The sequence below is a fragment of the Ranitomeya variabilis genome, chromosome 2, assembly GCF_051348905.1.
Source record: "Ranitomeya variabilis isolate aRanVar5 chromosome 2, aRanVar5.hap1, whole genome shotgun sequence".
NCBI classification, from domain to species: Eukaryota; Metazoa; Chordata; class Amphibia; order Anura; family Dendrobatidae; genus Ranitomeya; species Ranitomeya variabilis.
This window is the reverse complement of record NC_135233.1, coordinates 836,401,324-836,422,605: the sequence shown is the minus strand read 5'-3', so window position 1 is coordinate 836,422,605 and position 21,282 is coordinate 836,401,324.

Genomic DNA, 21,282 nt, shown 5'->3' with positions numbered 1-21,282 from the left:
CACGCCCTCCTGGAAATATCGAACGCATGTGCATAAAAAGCGCAAACGCAAGCAAAAACGCATGCAAACGCATGTAAACACTGCGGTTTTTTTGTCATCATGCGTAAGCTGATGCGGATAAAAAATGCTGCGTTAGCGGTTGCGGATGATACGCTGCGCACATAGATGCAAATGTGAAACTAGCCTAACAACCTAATGTTAAAGCTGAGGCATCCCGTAATGGTCTTTACTGCAACCTCCAGGCAGATTGCTTGGGAATGCAGTGTTCGGGCTGGCGGCCGTGAGTCCTTTAATTGTTACATTGCGAGCATGGGCACGCAGCACTCATTGCAGAACACTGCGATGCATGCAGGATTACGACATGACACTAGCCAGTGTAGCTTCAGGACATAATTCATAGGCAGCAGGGGCTGGCTGGCACTTTTCAGCCTGGGGAGCAATCACAAGGCAGTGGCCCTCGAGTTGCAGTTGCCCACCTTTGCCCTACTTATCTCTGGCTGCTGCATTAAAGGGAATCTGTCACCCCAAAATTCGTCTATAAGCTGCGGTCACCGGCATCAGGGGCTTATCTACAGCATTCTATAATGAGGGCAGAGCAAAGTACTGCAGTGCGCAGGTGCCGGGCCTCTCTGACCTTTCCCGGCGCCTGCGCACTGCAGTACTTTGCTCTTCCCTCAACAGGGCAGACAAAGTATGCCTGCGCAGGAGCCGCGACAGGAAGAAAAGAAGAGGACGACATCGTATGAAGATGGGAGGTGCTGGACCCGGACGGCGACGCCCATCGGATCGGACCGCCCCTGGGAGAGTATAATATAACCTGTTTTTCTTATATTTCAGGTGACATCAGGGGCTTATCTACAGCATTACAGAATGCTGTAGATAAGCCCCTGATGCCGGAGGCTGCAGCCTACAGGCGAATTTTGGGGTGACAGATTCCCTTTAAAGCAACAGAGTCATAAGGCTTGTACATAGATATATAAATAGAAAGGGGGTTGCTGCATATATATGGGAGCAGAAACAAGCTTACTGCCTACATAGATACTGTAACAGAAGCAAGCTTACTACATAGATACGAGAAGGATGGATTACTACAGAGATAAGGGAGCAGATCCGAGCTTACTACAGAGATATGGGAGCAGAACTGAGCTTACTACAGAGATATGGGAGCAGAACCAAGCTTACTACAGAGATATGGGAGCAGAACCAAGCTTACTAAGTCTACTACATAGATACTGGAACAGAACCAAGCTTGCGACATGCATATGGTACCAGAATCTAGATTACTACATTGATACAGTACCAGAACCAAGCTTACTGCTTAGATATGGTACCATAACTGAGCTTACTTACAAACATACATATATCTCTAAACACACTGACAAGCAAACACACAGTATGGCAGGGTCATTGCTAAGGTTCTAAAAGCTCAGGGGTCCAAGCCTCAAAGTGCATGTCTCCCAATTAGTGATGAGCAATTATACTCGTTGCTCAGATTTTCTCAAGCATGCTCGGGTGATCTCCGAGTATTTTGGCATGCTCGGAGATTTAGTTTTTGTCGACACAGCTGCATGATTTGCAGCTCCTGGACAGCCTGAACACATGCAGGGATTGCCTGTTTGTTAGGGAATCCTCACATGCATTCAGACTGTCTAGCAGCTGCAAATCATGCAGCTGTGTCGACAAAAACTAAATCTCCAAGCACGCCAAAATACTCGGAGGACACCCGAGCATGCTCGGGAGGACACCAGAGTATGCTTGGGAAAACCCGAGCAACGAGTATGCTCGCTTATCACTACTCCCCATCTAACCCCCCTATAACCATTTAAAAGAACATCTATACATATAAAATTACAGTATACCACTGTTGCTAATCAAAAACATACAATGCAAAGACCAATATTATCAAAATTACTACTATAAAAGACCAAAATAATAAAACTACTCAATGTCCACCACCATCACCACTACACAGCGAATACATAATATAATATGACCATTACCTTTACATAACAAAACACCATACACCTTCTACTACATAGTGACTGAAACAAATTTAGCTGTTACTAAATTTAAAAAAAAAGAAAAAAAGACTACTAAAAAGAGCAATATTACCACCTTACTGTAACCATATATTGGTAGATACCAGTCCTGCAGAACATACACATGAGTACAGTACAGTTATATATAGTAACTTACAGATGACGATCTTTCTGATTTGTGTCGCTCACTTTTCCTGTCTTTTCCATTTCGCCCAGACCTCCATTACCACTTCTCCAGCCATAACTCGTGTGCACAGATTACAACAAAAATACATTTGACTTCTCACACTTGTAATGATGTCTCCATCTATTCTCAACCTACAAAAACTCCCCACTCTGCATGCAGCATAGAATACTGACCCCAATATTTAAAAAACTATGTCATTATTATGATTACTCCCTCCCCCAAAAATTAAAGTGTCCCATAGAAAGTATTAATGCCTCCACTGTGCAAAGGCCTGTATGGTCCTTTGAAGGATATAATATCTCATGTGCCCCCTTCCAGCAACAAATACCGTTGAGTGTCCATTTAAAGATAAGTGTCCCCACCCCCAAAAAAATACTAGAACCTGAGTGCCCCTATCAAAACTATTAGGGTATGTTTCCACGTTCAGGAAACGCTGCTTGTTTGACGTTCTTGGTCAGAACAAGATGTGATCAGATTAGTGATGAGCGAGTATACTCGTTGCTCGGGTTTTCCCAAGCACGCTCGGGTGGTCTCTGAGTATTTGTGAATGCTCGGAGATTTAGTTTTTGTCAACACAGCTGCATGATTTATGGCTGCTAGACAACCTGAATACATTTGGGGATTCCCCTTAGAAACAGGCAACCCCCACATGTATTTAGACTGTCCAGCAGCCGCAAATCATGCTGCTGCGATGAAAAGTAAATCTCTGAGCACACAAATATTTGCAGACCACCCGAGCAACAAGTATACTCGCTCATCACTAGATCAGTTTTAATTAAAATCACAGCATTGTGAAGTGCTCAGTCAGAAAGTTTAGCATATAAGCAAGGCTACGTTCACATTTGCGGTGTGCGCCGCAGTGTCGGGCGCCGCAGCGTCGCCGCATGCGTCATGCTCCCCTATATTTAACATGGGGGCGCATGGACATGCGTCGCACTTGCGTTTTGCGCCGCATGCGTCGCTGCGGCGCCCGCGTCCGGGCGCAGGGGACGCAGCAAGTTGCATTTTTGCTGCGTCCAAAATCAATTAAAAAAAGGACGCATGCGGCGCAAAACGCAGCGTTGTACATGCGTTTTGCTGCGTTTTTGTTTGCGTTGTGCGCTGCGGCGCCGACACTGCGGCGCACAACGCAAATGTGAACGTAGCATAAGGCCGGGGTCACACTTGCGAGTAAGATGCGAGAAATTCGTGTGAGTCCCTCGCATCAAAACCCAGCACTGCCGCCGGCACTCGGACCGGAGTGTGTGGCTGCATAGAAGCTCTCTCCAGCGACCAACGATCAGGGGAACGACTTCGGCATAGTTGAAACTGTCTTCAACGATGCCGAAGTCCCCCTGCAGCACCCGGGTAACCAGGGTAAACATCGGGTTACTAAGTGCAGGGCCGCGCTTAGTAACCCGATATTTACCCTTGTTACCATTGTAAAAGTAAAAAAAAAAAACACTACATACTCACATTCTGATGTCTGTCACGTCCCCCACCGGCGTCCACAGGGTTAAAACTGCTTTCGGCAAGAGCGCTGCTTATGCACGCGCTGCTGCCGAGAGCTTCCCTGCACTGAATGTGTCAGCGCCAGCAGTAACAGCGGTGACGTCACCGCTGTGCTCTGCTTTACGGCCGGCGCTGACACAGTCAGTGCAGGGAAGATCTCGGCCGGAGCGCGTGCATTAGCATCGCTCCTGCCGAAAGCAGTTTTAACCCTGTGGACGCCGGGGGACGTGACAGACATCAGAATGTGAGTATGTACTTTTTTTTTTTAACTTTTACAATGGTAACCAGGGTAAATATCGGGTTACTAAGCGTGGCCCTGCGCTTAGTAACCCGATATTTACCCTGGTTACAAATGAACACATCGCTGGATCGGCGTCACACACGCCGAATCTAGCGATGACAGCGGGTGATCAACGACCAAAAAATGGTCCTGATCATTCCCCAACGACCAACGATCTCCCAGCAGGGGCCTGATCGTTGGTCGCTGTCACACATAACAAGATCGTTAGCGGGATCGTTGCTACGTCACCAAAAGCGTGACGTTGCAACGATATCGTTAACGATATCGTTATGTGTGACTCAGCCTTTAGACACATCGAAAGGAGGAAAAGCCCCACAGGATATATTTGTAAGCGTGTGCTGGGGTCTATATAGGGTTATATATGAACCACATAGACTATCCAAAGTTACACATCACACCAAAAAGGCCCATAGAAATGTATATCCAGATAAGGCTATGTGTATAAAAGCCAGTCAGTGCTGACATAAGGCCAAATCAAATCCTCTTACCCATGTTTAGATGCCTGTGCGTCGCGCCGAGGCCCTGACACACATTTCGCTATCGCTTCCTTGGGGGGCTCTCCCCCATATATATAGTATGATGGCCCCAGTTAGTTCCCCTATATATATATATATATATATATACAGTATATATATAGTATAATGGCCCCGGTTAGTTCCCCCATATATATATATATATATATATATATATATATATATATATATATATATATATATATATAGTATAATGGCTCCAGCCCCCATACATACAGTAATACAGTATGATGGCCCCAGCCCCATATACAGTATGATGGCCCCAGCCCCATATATACAGTATGATGGCCCCAGCTCCCATATATACAGTATGATGGCCCAGCCTCATATATACAGTATGATGACCCCAGCCCCATATATACAGTATGATGGCCCCATATATACAGTATGATGGCCCCAGTTCCCCCATATATACAGTATGATGGCCCCAGTTCCCCCCTATATACAGTATGATGGCCCCAGTTCCCCCCATATATACAGTGTGATGGCCCCATTTCCCCCCATATGTACAGTATGATGGCCCCAGTTCCCCCCATATATACAGTATGATGGCCCCAGTTACACCCATATATACAGTATGATGACCCCAGCCCCATATATACAGTATAATGGCCCCAGTTCCCCCATAAATACAGTGTGATGGTCCCAGTTCCCCCATATATACAGTATGATGGCCCCAGTTTCCCCCATATATACAGTATGATGGCCCCAGTTCCCCCCATATATACAGTATGATGGCCCCAGTTCCCCCCATATATACAGTATGATGGCCCCAGTTCCCCCCATATATACAGTATGATGGCCCCAGTTACCCCCATATACAGTATGATGGCCCCAGTTTCCCCCATATATACAGTATGATGGCCCCAGTTCCCCCCATATATACAGTATGATGGCCCCAGTTCCCCCATATATACAGTTTGATGGCCCCAGTTACCCCCATATATACAGTATGATGGCCCCAGCCCCATATATACAGTATGATGGCCCCATTTACCCCCATGTATACAGTATGATGACCCCAGCCCCCATATATACAGTATGATGGCCCCAGTCCCATATATACGGTATGATGGTCCCAGTTCCCCCCCATATATACAGTATGATGGCCCCAGCCCCGTATTTACAGTATGACCCCAGCCCTATATATACAGTATGATGGCCCCAGCCCCATATATACAGTATGATGGCCCTAGCCCCATATATACTGTATAGTATGATGGCCCCAGATATACAGTATGATGGCCCCACAACCTGTGTATACTCACCTCATCCTGATTCCCGTGACAGCAGCCTCCGTCTTCTCTTCTGGCCTGTAGAGCAGCGCGAGACTGACGTCATCACGCCCCCTGCAGAAGCACGCTGAGGTGTCACAAGCTGCGGTCTGCAGCTTATGAGACGGACTGATGTGCGTGGTCGTGTCTGCATGGCTGCTGGGGTAGCGGCCAGGGGGCATTTGCCTCCCTGCCACCCGCTCCAGCCCTCCCCTGGTGGGCAGAGTCAGCGTCAACTACGACTACGGAAACAGCAGCAACCTCAGCCTATCCAGGGATATATATATATATACTGCCATGTCTCCTGTGATGTATATATACTGCCATGTCTCCTCTGATGTATATGTGCCCCCATGTCTCCAGTGATGTATACGGTATATACTCCCATGTCTCCAGTGATGTATTTATGCCCACAGCCTTCCTAGTAATGTATAAATGACTCAGCATCTCCTATGTGATGTTGAAATACCCCAGTGTCTCCTGTAATGCATAGATGCCCCAACATGTCCTGTGACATATAAATTCCCTAGTGTATCCTGTGACGTATAGATGCCCCAGCATCTCCTATGTGAAGTATACATGAGCTGGCATCTCCTGCGATGTATAAATGCCGCAGTGTCTCCTATATGATATACCAATGTAAATCTGGAAAGCCGGTTGTGAGTAGTATCATTAATACCACTCAGGGGTGTAACTACTGTAGTCGCAGAGGTCATGATTGTGACTGGAGTAATTAGGGAAAAACAGCACTTCTGGAATTCTGGTGGTGCACAAGTAGGATAACCAAATCCGTCAACTGCGATGTAGAGATACTTGGCACTCATATAAGTGTATTCAAGAACTTATTTATTCAATGTAGAAATTCCAGAGAAATAAGTTTCGGTAAATATCTGACCTTTATCAGTCTAATAACAAAAAATTGTAGAAAGCCATAAACAAAAAGAAACGTTAGAAAAAACACCAACACTCAATTCATGTCTTTAAGTTAACAGAACAAAAAACATAACTTCACAGAATGCCATCAATACATTATGGTGAAGAAAAGGATGCAAATTAGCATAACTCTAAAGGTACCTTCACACGAAGCGACGCTGCAGCGATAGCGACAACGATGCTGATCGCTGCAGCGTCGCTGTTTGATCGCTGGAGAGCTGTCACACAGACCGCTCTCCAGCGACCAACGATGCCGAGGTCCCCGGGTAACCAGGGTAAACATCGGGTTGCTAAGCGCAGAGCCGCGCTTAGTAACCCGATGTTTACCCTGGTTACCAGCGTAAAAGTAAAAAAAACAAACAGCACATACTCACCTGCGTGTCCCCCAGCGTCCGCTTCCTGACACTGACTGAGCTCCGGCCCTAACAGCACAGCGGTGACATCACCGCTGTGCTTTCACTTTCACTTTCGGGCCGGCGCTCAGTAAGTGTCAGGAAGCAGACGCTGGGGGACGCATGTAAGTATGTGCTGTTTGTTTTTTTTACTTTTACGCTGGTAACCAGGGTAAACATCGGGTTACTAAGCGCGGCCCTGCGCTTGGTAACCCGATGTTTACCCTGGTTACCAGTGTAAAACATCGCTGGTATCGTTGCTTTTGCTTTCAAACACAACGATACACAGCGATCGGACGACCAAATAAAGTTCTTGGCTTTATTCAGCGACCAGCGACATCACAGCAGGATCCTGATCGCTGCTGCGTGTCAAACGAAACGATATCGCTAGCAAGGACGCTGCAATGTCACGGATCGCTAGCGATGTCGTTTCGTGTGAAGGTACCTTAATGCTATTGATAGGACAAACAATAGAACAGGGGAAAATGAAAACGCTGAGAAAAATTTGGAAAACCAGTACAAAGTGGAAGGCAGAGGAGAGGACTCATTTAGGAGAGGCAGTCCCCTGCCTTATTAACAGTCCCTAGTTCACACAGAGAGCCTTGTCATAGTGGTATTGTTAGAAGCAAGAGGTGCAGTGGATGACAGGTGCCCAGCTAGCCTGAGAAAAACAAGACAGGCAGAAAGATGGGTAACAGTAAAGAGATTAAAGAGCCAAATATAATTATGCATAGTTGCGGATCAGAACACATAACATCTGGATAGAGGAAATCTGTGGGGGCCCGCTGACACCAGGGCAAAAATTAAACTGGTTATGCATCTTCGGGCACATATTCAGCTGAAGTATATTGCAGGGCAGAGAACCGTTGGGTCCGTACGCGGCAATACAAGCTGTCGGCCAATCAGAGGCCAGCAGCTGACTTCTGTGCGCATGTGACTAGAGGCGCATGTCAGTGACGTCATGAGCTCCCGTCGCTTGCACTCTGCAGTCAGCAGCTGGCTCCAGAAGGGGACGCCGTGTGGCAGGGCAGTGGAGGGAAGGGGAGTATAATTGTTTATTTTTTTCTATGCATTAAAGAACAGCGGCAGAATGGGGGACATATACAAGTATGGGGAACATACCGTACATACCAGAATGGAGCCCAGGATAATGGACATATACCAGGATGGGTGATATATACCAGGATGGGGAATATACATACCAGCATGGGGGATATATATAACAAGACGGAGGACATATACTGTATACAGTATACCAGGATGAGGGACAAACATACCAGGATGGAGAACATATATATACATCAGGATGTAGCGGGGCCAATCAGACTCTAGTTACACTACTGATACCACCTAACATCACACGTTGCACCAATGAGAAGCAGCTCCAATCATCTCAATAGCTGTGAGTTAGTTAATTTTTTACTAAATAAAGCAGTGTTCATAACTTGACCCTGGCAGAAAAAAAGGTTCCCCACTCCTGTCTTAAAGGAATAAGTGTATATACAATTTTATATAATAAAAAAAGTTCTGACAATAACACTAATATTTTCTTAGTAAAATATAGAAGCACAAAATTAATTACAATAAGTATTAGGGTTCCTTTCCACTTACGAGATAAACGTCCGTGTCTCGCATGTGAAAACCAATCTCTGGCGCCCAGAGGCGTAGCTAGGGGTTCAGCCCGAGGGGGGGGGGGGGGGGCGAGACATCTGTGGGCCCCTAACCTCTGATTACAACTATGGTGACGCGCCCTAATAGTGGACATAGGAGAACCTCAGCAGATGATCCTGCTTCAACTAAAGAAAAAACATCTCCACAAGACCAATACTGATATTGCCACCATATTGTGACCATATAGGGGTAGATACCAGTCCTACAAAGCATACAAGTGATTACAGCACAGTTACAGATGGTGTCTTACCACTGACGTTCTTTCTGATGGAATCGTTCACTTTTCCATCTGGCCCAGACCGACATGGTGACTTCTTCCACCCAGGACTTGTCTGCAGAGAATACAACAAAGACACGTTTCACTTCTCATATTCCAGCCTCATCACCATCTATTCCCACCCTGCACAAACTCCTCATCCTGCTGATACCTCAATAGTGAGCCGCTGCTGCCGTATGTGTCCCTATTACTGCACCTGATACCCCAATACTGAGCCACTGCTGCCGTATGTGTCCCTATTACTGCACCTGCTGTGTGATACAAATGCAATGCTCCTCATACTGCATCACATAGTAATGCCACCACTGTGCCCTTACATAGTACAATGTCTCCTTTGTGCTCTCACAGTAGCCCCAAACTCTTTACAGGCCCCCACAGTAGTCCCCACACTGTATATAGGCCCTACACTGTATGATGGCCCGACAGCAGCCTTCAAACTGTATAGTGACCCCTGCGTTAGCTCCCCCACTCTATAATGACTCCTGCCTTAGGTCCCACACTGTGTAACGGCCCCCACATTATCTACCACACTTTATAATGACCCCTCCATTAGCTTCCACACTGTATAATGACCCCCGCATTAGTGTCCACTCTGTATAATGACCCCCGCATTAGCTTCCATGCTGTATAATGGAACCTGCTGTAGCTCCCACTCCTTGGATTCTGGTCACTGTCTGTCCCTCTCTGTGGGCTGATACTTGCACAGCCCTGAAATATATGACAAAGACCTAAATAGAAGAAACTGCCAGTGGGTGTGTATAGAGGCCATCATATGGGTATAGCTCCCTGAATGTGTCCAGGTAACCCTAAAGGAATACTCTTGTCTGGACAAGACCCCAAAGAGGGAAACAGAAATGAGGGAACCAGAAAGAAGAGGGGGAGGTAGAATATTACCAATCTAAAGAAAAAAGTACACCCCCTGGCTCTTCTGTACCTCTTTCCTCTTCTCCCCCTTGGGGATCTTGTGGTCTTGACTGAGTATATGTAAATGGACCCGCACCCATTTACCCATACACACACTGTATACGCCGTACACACCACACACCCACTGTATACACCATACGCACCACACACACACACCGTACGCACCACACACCCACTGTATACGCCGTACGCACATCCACACACACTGTATATGCCATACACACCACATACGCCGTACGCACTACACACAAACACACTTTATACACCGTACACCCCACACACACAGTATACGCCATACGCAACACACATTGTATACACCGTACGCACTACACACACAAACACACACTGTATACGACGTACGCACCACACACACAGTATACGCCATACGCACCACACCCACACACAGTATACGCCATACGCACCACACCCACACACTGTATACACCGTAGGCAGCACACACACACACACACACACTATATACTCATCCTCTTGCGCGGTACCACCAGCGGAACACCGTTGTAAACATGCCACTACCAGGATCAGCCGAATGACTCACTGACCGCCGCCATCTTTGTACAAGAGGAGCGCATAGCATATGGGGTAGACAGGTCAAAGAAGAGAGCACAGACAAGGGAAAGATGAGTGGAAAGGTGGGTGAGCACAAGGGGGGGAGAGATTCTCAACGCTACAAAGTCTGCCCCCATCGTGACATTACCGCCCTCCTAATGCGATAGCATCGGGTCTCCATATAGTAAATATATATTCATCCTCAACTTTTTTAATAAAAGGTTTTACCTTTTATTTTTCATATTTCGTGTTTTTTATTTTTCGTGTTTACCACCTTAGATTTACTGATATGAAATCATGCAGACACTGGTCTGATAGGATCCTGACCCGGGAATGTGTTCCTCTCTCTTCAGCCACTGCCCGCGGTAGTGCAGGGAGATCATGTCTCCCTCTTCTCTACCACGGAGCTTAACTATATTGGCGGGTTGTGCACACTGATATAATTAAGTGTAGCATAGCTCCGGGTGGGCCCGTGAGTGGTGGGCCCGGGGCGACCGTACCCTCTGCCCCCCTGGTAGCTACGCTACTGCTGGCGCCGGCACTTGAGAGCGGAGCATGCAGTTCCATGTGTTGCTATGCAGCCGCACTCTCCGCTCTGCAGTGCCGGTGCCACAGCTTGGTTTTCACATGCGAGACACGGACATTTATCTCGTAAGTGGAAAGGAGCCCTTATAGTCATTTTATGGACCACTCTTTAAAATTCAAAGGGCTATTTATCATTTGTATCCTGCTTTTTATGTCTGTGTTCTGGATATTGTTTCTAGTGTAGGATAAAACTTCCTGAATGCACCATAGGTTACCAATGAATTGTACAACCAAAATAACTTAAAAGCTGAAACAATAGATCTGACATAAACACAATAGCAAACTAAAAAAGTAATGTCAGATCACTGGTTGGAGCAGGATGTCTCCACGTGTATATAAAGTAGAAATAATAATGTCTAGATTTCTGACAATAATACGTGAAGGACTCTTAAGACTCAATGAGGCTATGCCTATAACACACGGTTGGGGAATCTTTTTTCTGCCAAGGGCCATTTGGAAATTTCTGCCATCATTCAGGGGCAGCATAAAATTATCAGCTTGAAAACTACCCTACTATATTTGGTCAAACAATTCATTAGCTCTCCCCTAATGTGGTGGCTGCTTATCTTTGGTGCGGCTTTGATATTAGGCGATATTGAGCATGTTGTTTCTCACAACTGCTTTTCCAGATTTGCGTCGGTATCGAGCACAGTCAACTGTTTGTGATAATAAATGTTGTAAAGTATATACATTGCATAGGAGATGCTGGGACTGATATATATATATATATACATCACGTAGGGGATGCTGGGACTGCTGTATATACAGTCATATGAAAAAGTTTGGGCACCCCTATTAATCTTAAGCTTAATGTTTTATAAAAATTGTTTTTTTTGCAACAGCTATTTCAGTTTCATATATCTAATAACTGTTGGACACAGTAATGTTTCTGCCTTGAAATGAGGTTTATTGTACTAACAGAAAATGTGCAATCTGCATTCAAACAAAATTTGACAGGTGCATAAGTATGGGCACCCTTATCATTTTCTTGTTTTAAATACTCCTACCTACTTTTTACTGACTTACTATAAGCACTTTTTTTGGTTTTGTAACCTCATTGAGCTTTGAACTTCATAGCCAGGTGTATGCAATCATGAGAAAAGCTACTTAAAGTGGCCACTTGCAAGTTGTTCTCCTGTTTGAATCTCCTCTGAAGACTGGCATCATGTGCTCCTCAAAACAACTGTCAAATGATCTGAAAACAAAGATTATTCAACATAGTTGTTCAGGGGAAGGATACAGAAAGTTGTCTCGGAGGTTTAACCTGTCAATTTCCACTGTGAGAAACATAGTAAGGAAATGGAAGAACACAGGTACAGTTCTTGTTAAGGCCAGAAGTGGCAGGCCAAGAAAAACATCAGAAAGGCAGAGAAGAAGAATGGTGAGATCAGTCAAGGACAATCCTCAGACCATCTCCAGAGAGCTGCAGCATCAACTTGCTGCAGATGGTGTCACTGTGCATCGGTCAACTATACAACGCACTGTGTGTTTTTGCCGCCATCCATAACGCCTTTTTGTATTACCGAACAACTCAATCTTGGTTTCATGAGTCCACAGGACCTTCTTCCAAAAATAAATTGGCTTCTCCATATGTGCCTTTGCATACCTCAGCCGACTGTTTGTGGCGTGCTTGCAGAAACGGCTTCTTTCGCATCACTCTCCCATACAGCTTCTCCTTGTGCAAAGTGCGTTGTATAGTTGACCGATGCACAGTGACACCATCTGCAGGAAGTTGATGCTGCAGCTCTCAGGAGGTGACCTGAGGATTGACCTTGACTGATCTCACCATTCTTCTTCCCTGCTTTCTGATGTTTTTCTTGGCATGCCACTTCTGGCCTTAACAAGGACTGTACCTGTGTTCTTCCATTTCCTTACTATGTTCCTCACAGTGGAAATTGACAGGTTAAACCTCTGAGACAGCTTTTTGTATCCTTCCCCTGAACAACTATGTTGAATAATCTTTGTTTTCAGATCATTTGACAGTTGTTTTGAGGAGCCCATGATGCCACTCTTCAGAGGAGATTCAAACAGGAGAACAACTTGCAAGTGGCCACTTTAAGTAGCTTTTCTCATGATTGCATACACCTGGCTATGAAGTTCAAAGCTCAATGAGGTTACAAAACCAAAAAAAGTGCTTTAGTAAGTCAGAAAAAGTAGGTAGGAGTATTTAAAACAAGAAAATGATAAGGGTGCCCATACTTATGCACCTGTCAACTTTTGTTTGACTGCAGATTGCACATTTTCTGTTAGTACAATAAACCTCATTTCAAGGCAGAAACATTACTGTGTCCAACAGTTATTAGATATATGAACCTGAAATAGCTGTTGCAAAAAAAACAATTTTTATAAAACATTAAGCTTAAGATTAATAGGGGTGCCCAAACTTTTTCATATGACTGTACATCACAGGAGACACTGGGGGCATATACATCACAGGAAACACAGGACTGCAGTATATAAAACACAGGAAATGCTGGGGGCATATAAATCACTGAGGAGGGCTAGGGCATAGACATCACTGGGGAGGGATAGGGGGCATATACATCACTAGTAAGACAGGGGGCATATACAGGTCCTTCTCAAAAAATTAGCATATAGTGTTAAATTTCATTATTTACCATAATGTAATGATTACAATTAAACTTTCATATATTATAGATTCATTATCCACCAACTGAAATTTGTCAGGTCTTTTATTGTTTTAATACTGATGATTTTGGCATACAACTCCTGATAACCCAAAAAACCTGTCTCAATAAATTAGCATATTTCACCCGACCAATCAAATAAAAGTGTTTTTTAATACCAAACAAAAAAAACCATCAAATAATAATGTTCAGTTATGCACTCAATACTTGGTCGGGAATCCTTTGGCAGAAATGACTGCTTCAATGCGGCGTGGCATGGAGGCAATCAGCCTGTGACACTGCTGAGATGTTATGGAGGCCCAGGATGCTTCAATAGCGGCCTTAAGCTCATCCAGAGTGTTGGGTCTTGCGTCTCTCAACTTTCTCTTCACAATATCCCACAGATTCTCTATGGGGTTCAGGTCAGGAGAGTTGGCAGGCCAATTGAGCACAGTAATACCATGGTCAGTAAACCATTTACCAGTGGTTTTGGCACTGTGAGCAGGTGCCAGGTCGTGCTGAAAAATGAAATCTTCATCTCCATAAAGCATTTCAGCCGATGGAAGCATGAAGTGCTCCAAAATCTCCTGATAGCTAGCTGCATTGACCCTGCCCTTGATGAAACACAGTGGACCAACACCAGCAGCTGACATGGCACCCCACACCATCACTGACTGTGGGTACTTGACACTGGACTTCAGGCATTTTGGCATTTCCTTCTCCCCAGTCTTCCTCCAGACTCTGGCACCTTGATTTCCGAATGACATGCAAAATTTGCTTTCATCAGAAAAAAGTACTTGGGACCACTTAGCAACAGTCCAGTGCTGCTTCTCTGTAGCCCAGGTCAGGCGCTTCTGCCGCTGTTTATGGTTCAAAAGTGGCTTTACCTGGGGAATGCGGCACCTGTAGCCCATTTCCTGCACATGCCTGTGCACGGTGGCTCTGGATGTTTCCACACCAGACTCAGTCCACTGCTTCCTCAGGTTCCCCAAGGTCTGGAATCGGTCCTTCTCCACAATCTTCCTCAGGGTCCGGTCACCTCTTCTCGTTGTACAGCGTTTTCTGCCACATTGTTTCCTTCCAACAGACTTACCATTGAGGTGCCTTGATACAGCACTCTGGGAACAGCCTATTTGTTGAGAAATTTCTTTCTGGGTCTTACCCTCTTGCTTGAGGGTGTCAATGATGGCCTTCTTGACATCTGTCAGGTCGCTAGTCTTACCCATGATGGGGGTTTTGAGTAATGAACCAGGCAGGGAGTTTTTAAAAGCCTCAGGTATCTTTTGCATGTGTTTAGAGTTAATTAGTTGATTCAGAAGATTAGGGTAATAGGTCATTTAGAGAACCTTTTCTTGATATGCTAATTTATTGAGACAGGTTTTTTGGGTTATCAGGAGTTGTATGCCAAAATCATCAGTATTAAAACAATAAAAGACCTGACAAATTTCAGTTGGTGGATAATGAATCTATAATATATGAAAGTTTAATTGTAATCATTACATTATGGTAAATAATGAAATTTAACACTATATGCTAATTTTTTGAGAAGGACCTGTACATCACTAGGGTGGGCTGGTGGCCTAGAGATCACTGGGGAGGGCTGGAAGGCAAATACTTTACTGGGAAGGGCTGGGGCACAGACATCACTGGGGGGCTGGGAAGTATATACATCACTGGTTAGGTTGGAGGTATATATATCACTGGTAGCATAAACATCACTGGGCAGGGCTGGGGGCATCTACACCACTGGGGGTCATATACATCACTAGGGAGGGCTAGGAGGCATGTACTTCACTGGGTAGAACTTGGGGTCATATACATCACTGGGTTCTGGGTACATATACATCACTGGTTAGGCTTGGGGGCATATATATATCACTGGTGGCATAGACATCACTAGGGAGGGCTGGGGATCATATACATTACTGGGAGGGCTGGCGGTCATACACATCACTAGTGATGGCTGGGGGTCATATACATCACTGAGGAGGCCTGGAGGGCATATACCTAATGTTTTATGTATTAAAATGCTAAAAAAAAGCAAGAGATAACTGTTAAAACTACTACAACTAAAATTCCTAAAAAGTTGGGATGCTGTGTGAAAGGTAAAGAAAACAAGAATGCAATGATTTTGAAATTTCTTATAGCGATATTTTATTCACAGTGGAAGATTGAACATATAAAAAGTTGAAAGTTCATTTGAAAAAAATAACTCATTTAGAAATTGATGACCGCAACACATCTCAAAGTTGGGACAGAATTACCAGTAGGCTAGAAAATTAATTGATACTAATGAAAACTGCTGAAGGGTCAATTTTCAATTGTCATTATTGTGCATAAAAAGAGAATAGGAGCTCGGTTTGGGAATTCGATCTGGTGACCTATTGCTGCATGGTCGGTTCATCTGTCTGCTAAGCTATTGCCCTTTCTTCCCTGTCCACATGCTGATGGTTTCTATTTGCTTTCTTGGTTTGCGCCTGTCCAGGTTTTTCTCATTTTTTGATTTGCCCTATCGCATTCTGGGTGGGGTTTTATATGTGTTCAGAAGTTCCAGCCCTTCAGCTAAGGAGTTTACCTTGCTTGATAAACTCCAGTTGTATTCTTGCAGTGAGGCTGTTTGGTTTTCTTCCCTTACCTTTTCTTTTCACCACTGTTAGGTTTCCGGGAGGTTATACTTATTTCTTTTATTTTTGAGCCTGCTCAGCTTTCCCTCTTTACCCTTTATGAATGTATTTTAGTTTCTCCTCCTGGGTTTTTGTTTCTTCACACTTTCCTTTTCCCTTGTTGGTATTGTGTTGCGACCTCTTGTCTAGTTCCTCAGGAGGTACAAAAAAACCTTAGACAGCCTTTTAGGGAGTTATGTCCTAGGTTTAAGTTGTGCAGCTATGACCTTTCTAGTCTGTACAGTGACCAGTTGGGTGTAGGCACATTTTCTGTGTATGAGTGTGTACATGTTCATAACAAAGAGCATGTAAGAGAGGCAGAATCTCTCGGAAGCAAAGATGGTTAGAGGCTCACCAATCTGTGAGCAACTACGTCTATAAATTGTGGAATGTTTTTAGAAAAATGTTATTCAACATAAAATTGCAAAGACTTTGCATATCCCATAATCCACAGTGCATAGTATCATCAAAACACTGAGATATTCTGCAGAAATCTGTGTGCAAATAGGACATGGCCATCAGTCAATATTATAGATCTGTGATCTTCAGGCTCTCAGTTGACTGTCACGATTCCACTTCTCACATTGTCCTAATTGATGCTGTGAGCGACCGCTCAGCCACCCTTTAGGATAAGGGGAGTGCTGATCCAACAGGATTGCGAGTGACAGCTCTGCCGCCCAATCTGAGGCAGGGGCGTGCTGAGCTGTCAGCATTGTGAATGACAGCTCTGCTGTCCAATCAAGCTGGGCATGTGGAGTTTCCTCTAGGTGTCACCTGTTCTGGGTGATTACCTGGTGATATAGCTTATTAAAAATTAGAATATTGTCAGTTGTAGCTTAGCTCAAGTAATGTGTGTTTGCTCTGTACCCTTAGTTCTTACATTCCGATTTTTTGCCAACCTTGGATTTGCCTCTAACCATACATCTGCGTAGCCTCTTTGCCTTGATCTGCTACATTCTTGGAATTCTGGCTGTGGACTGTGACTGTGACCTGACAACGAATTGTATCTCCCCTCTGTTTATGATGTACCCTCGTAGCTTTTGACCTCAAACTCCTTGACTGGTCCAACTTATGGCTTGTCTGTGAGATGTGACATCACATTGGAACTGAAAGAAAAACATGATTTGGTCATGAAAATTGCAGCATGGACTCATGAATACTTCCAGAAGTCATTGCCTTGAACACAGTTTGCCGTGCAATCCACAAATGCAAATTAAAGCTCTAGTATGCAAAGCCGTGCAGTTTATCAACACAATGCAAAAACATTGCCGTCTTCTCTAGATAATGGACTGTGGCAAAATGGAAAACTGTTCAGTGGTCAGATGAATCAAAATGTAAAATTCTTTATGGAAACAAGTGGAGAGGGACCATCCAACTTGTTATCAGTACACAGTTCATGGTATGTGGTTGCATAAATGCTTATGACATGTGTAGCTTACACATCTTGAAAAACACAATTAATGCTGAGTATTAGGAGTTTTAGAACAACATATGCTACCATTCAGACAATGTTTATTTTAGAGAAAGCCATGCATATTTCAGCAAGACAATGCTAAACCATATACTGCTTTCGTCACAACAGAATGGCTTCGCAGAAGAAAAGTTGGAGTGGTGAACTTGGCACCTGAAGTCCATACATTTTACCAATAAAAACATTTAGTGAATTATAAAATGAAAAAATTATCAAAGAATACCCAGGATTGTAGAGAAGCCGTAAATCTTACAGCAGACAAGAATGGGACAAGATTCATCTGCCAAAAGTCCAGCAATTGGTCTCCTCACTTTTCAAACATTTACAGATTGTTGTAAAACGAAGATGAGATGCCACACAATGGTAGACATGGCCCCTTCCCAAAATTATTTTAGATGTATCGCTGCCTTCAATTTCGAAACGAAAAGAAAAATGTCTAACTTTTGATCTGTGTTTTATGTTCTGGTGTATATAAAATGTGGAAATAAGAGATTTCCAAAGCATTGTATTCTTGTTTTATTTACATTTTATGCGGCATCTCTATGTTTTTGGAGTTAAGGTTGTATGTGCATGTGTATGATGTGCAGCATTTCCTTAAAAGTATTGTTCAGGACTAAGATATTGATTACCTATCTTTAAAATAGTTCATAATCAATTACAGACCACTGAAGATCTGACACCTGGAATCCAACCGTTGGGATATTGATGACCTGGATATTTCCTTTAAATGTATCCATTAAAAAGGCTTCACCAAAAGCAAAAATATATTCCTAACATGAAGCGCTTTTATTTGCCACTCCAGTACGCATACACCGATTAACCATAGCACTAAAATCACGGATGGGTAAGAGAATAACATTATTTTATTACAAAAGCACCTGATAAGGAAATGGCTAAAATAGACCAGCTCTGGCTTGTCAAGGTAAGGAGGCTTATTGGCCATGCAACGCTCCTCTGGGAAATGTAATATGCAAATTGCCTCTTCAGAGAAAAAAAGCTGGTATGTCACTCTCTACAAGGAGAAACCTTACCCCTTAGACCCCAGTCCAGAGCCTCTCACCTAGCCAAATCAGTTCTCATGCTTTGCACAGATGAGGGCCAACAGCCCGAAACACCGTGTCTGCGAATTGAGATACTGATTTGGCTTTTATCCTAAGTCATACTGCAAGACTCGCTAAAGGGTTGTGACGTGTAGGATCGCTACTTCTAATAGGTGGCGCTATAGAGTTCAAGTCCTCTTTTTCTCCGAAGAGGCAATTTGCATAATAAATTTCCCTGAGGAGCATCGTACGATGAATAAGCCTCCTTACCTTGACAAGCCAGATGGTATGTCACTCTCCACAAGGAGAAACCTTACCCCTTAGACCTTACTAAAGACAGTCACAGTGTGACAACTGGTTTATCAATATGATCAGCATAGATAACACAAAAGTTTGTTACAAAAAAGTTACATAAAAAAATCTGTCAGGCTATGTGCACACTAGGGTTGAGCGACTTTTGCTTTTTTAGGGTCGAGTTGGGTTTTGTGAAACCCGACCTTCTCGAAAGTCGGATCGCGTGAAATCGGCCGATTCTACTGTAAAGTCGGGCTCCGGACCGGAACACGAAACCCAATGCAAGTCAATGTGGATTATTATTTTTTTTAATTCTCATTCTCTCTCTCTCTCTCCTCCGTGCAAAGCATGTGTTGTGTTTGACTGCGGAAATCACTGCAGCCTAAACGGTAATATGGCTCTATGACGCCGCAGAAACCAGGCCGGAACCTATGTCATCACGCTGCCCACACTCCTTAATTGGCTGAAAAAATGGCGGGGAAGGCGTCATACAAAATGCGACTTTGGCGCCAAGATCGCCGACCACGTGGCCGATCCCACGCTGGAGTCGGGTCGGGTTGCACGAAACCCGACTTTGCCAAAAGTCGGCGACTTTTGAAAATGAACGATCCGTTTCGCTCAACCCTAGTGCACACGATTAGAAAATAGCAGTCTAATCATGCATTTAAATCCGCATGTGTTCAGTGAACCATGCAGTATTACCGCATCTAATAAATGGCTATGTTTGAAACTACGCAACATCTCTGCTGCAGATAACTGACATGCTGCGGCTCGTAAACCCGCATCGCGGGTGAGTTACGCAGTATTAAATAGAAGCACAGTGGACATGGGATTTCTATAAATCCCATCCATAGTGCTTCTAATGTAGAACGTAGCATTTCGGAAGCAGCGCAAGTGAGCTGTGTCCAAAACGCTGCTCTTCCCGATCGTGAGCTCGTAGTTTCAATGATCTGTTATACTTCTTAGCAGCCAAGACGTGAGGAAAGCAAACAAAGATCTTTGCAAATAAGAGACTTTTGTTCAATTTTTTATTGTAATTGAAGTCTCTTCAAATTCGAATGAGTGAGATGTATCCATTTCATCACACAAAATGTCCTCAGTAATTTCAAAATCCAAATACAATGAAATTACTTGCAAACATCCATGTACAGAAATCAGTCTCTGCTGAAGGAATAATAATAAAACATTATGTGCAAGCGATCACAATAGTCAAAGATTTCATTTACAAGAATAATGAATAAAGAGCTTATCTTAATGAAATGTAGATACACACAGTGCGTGCACTGGGGGGATTGATAAGCCTGCAGTGACATACAGTCACTGCAGGCTTATTGACTTGGACTGGACACTTTAATCCCTTCACGACATGCGCCGTACTAGTACGGCGCATGTCGTGTCTCCCCCTTTGATGTGGGCTGCGATGCTGAGCCCACATCTTTCCTGGCGCATGTCAGCTCTTTTGGGTCTTCCAAATGGACAATGACCTGAAGCATACTGCCAAAATGGTAACAAAGTGGCGTAAGGAACACAAAGTCAATGTTTTGGAGTGACCATCACAAAACTCTGAGCTCAATCCTATTGAAAATTTATGGGCAAAGCTGAAAAGGCAGGTGGGAGCAAACCTGCATCAATTACCAAATTAAAGGAAGGGGGCAGGAGGATAGTTGCTCACCAGAATATGCTACAGACCGTCCATGCCTGGAATTCAGTGGCTGACTACCACGTATAAGCACATGTAGAAACAAAGGATTTTTCTGGCACAGGAGTCCTTTTCTTAAAAAAATAAATTTTCTTTATTCAGACATCTTCATCAGTAAAAACAGTACATACGGGGGGAGGGGGGGGGACCCACAACGCCTGACACGTTTCGGACCCGTTAAAAACGGTCCTTTCTCAAAGGCATACAAACCTAAAATGAGCAATTCCTTGTGTGTTGTTATCCACTGCTGCAACACATGTGATTATTTAGAAAGACTGCCACCTATTAACTATTTATCAACCATTACATTGTTC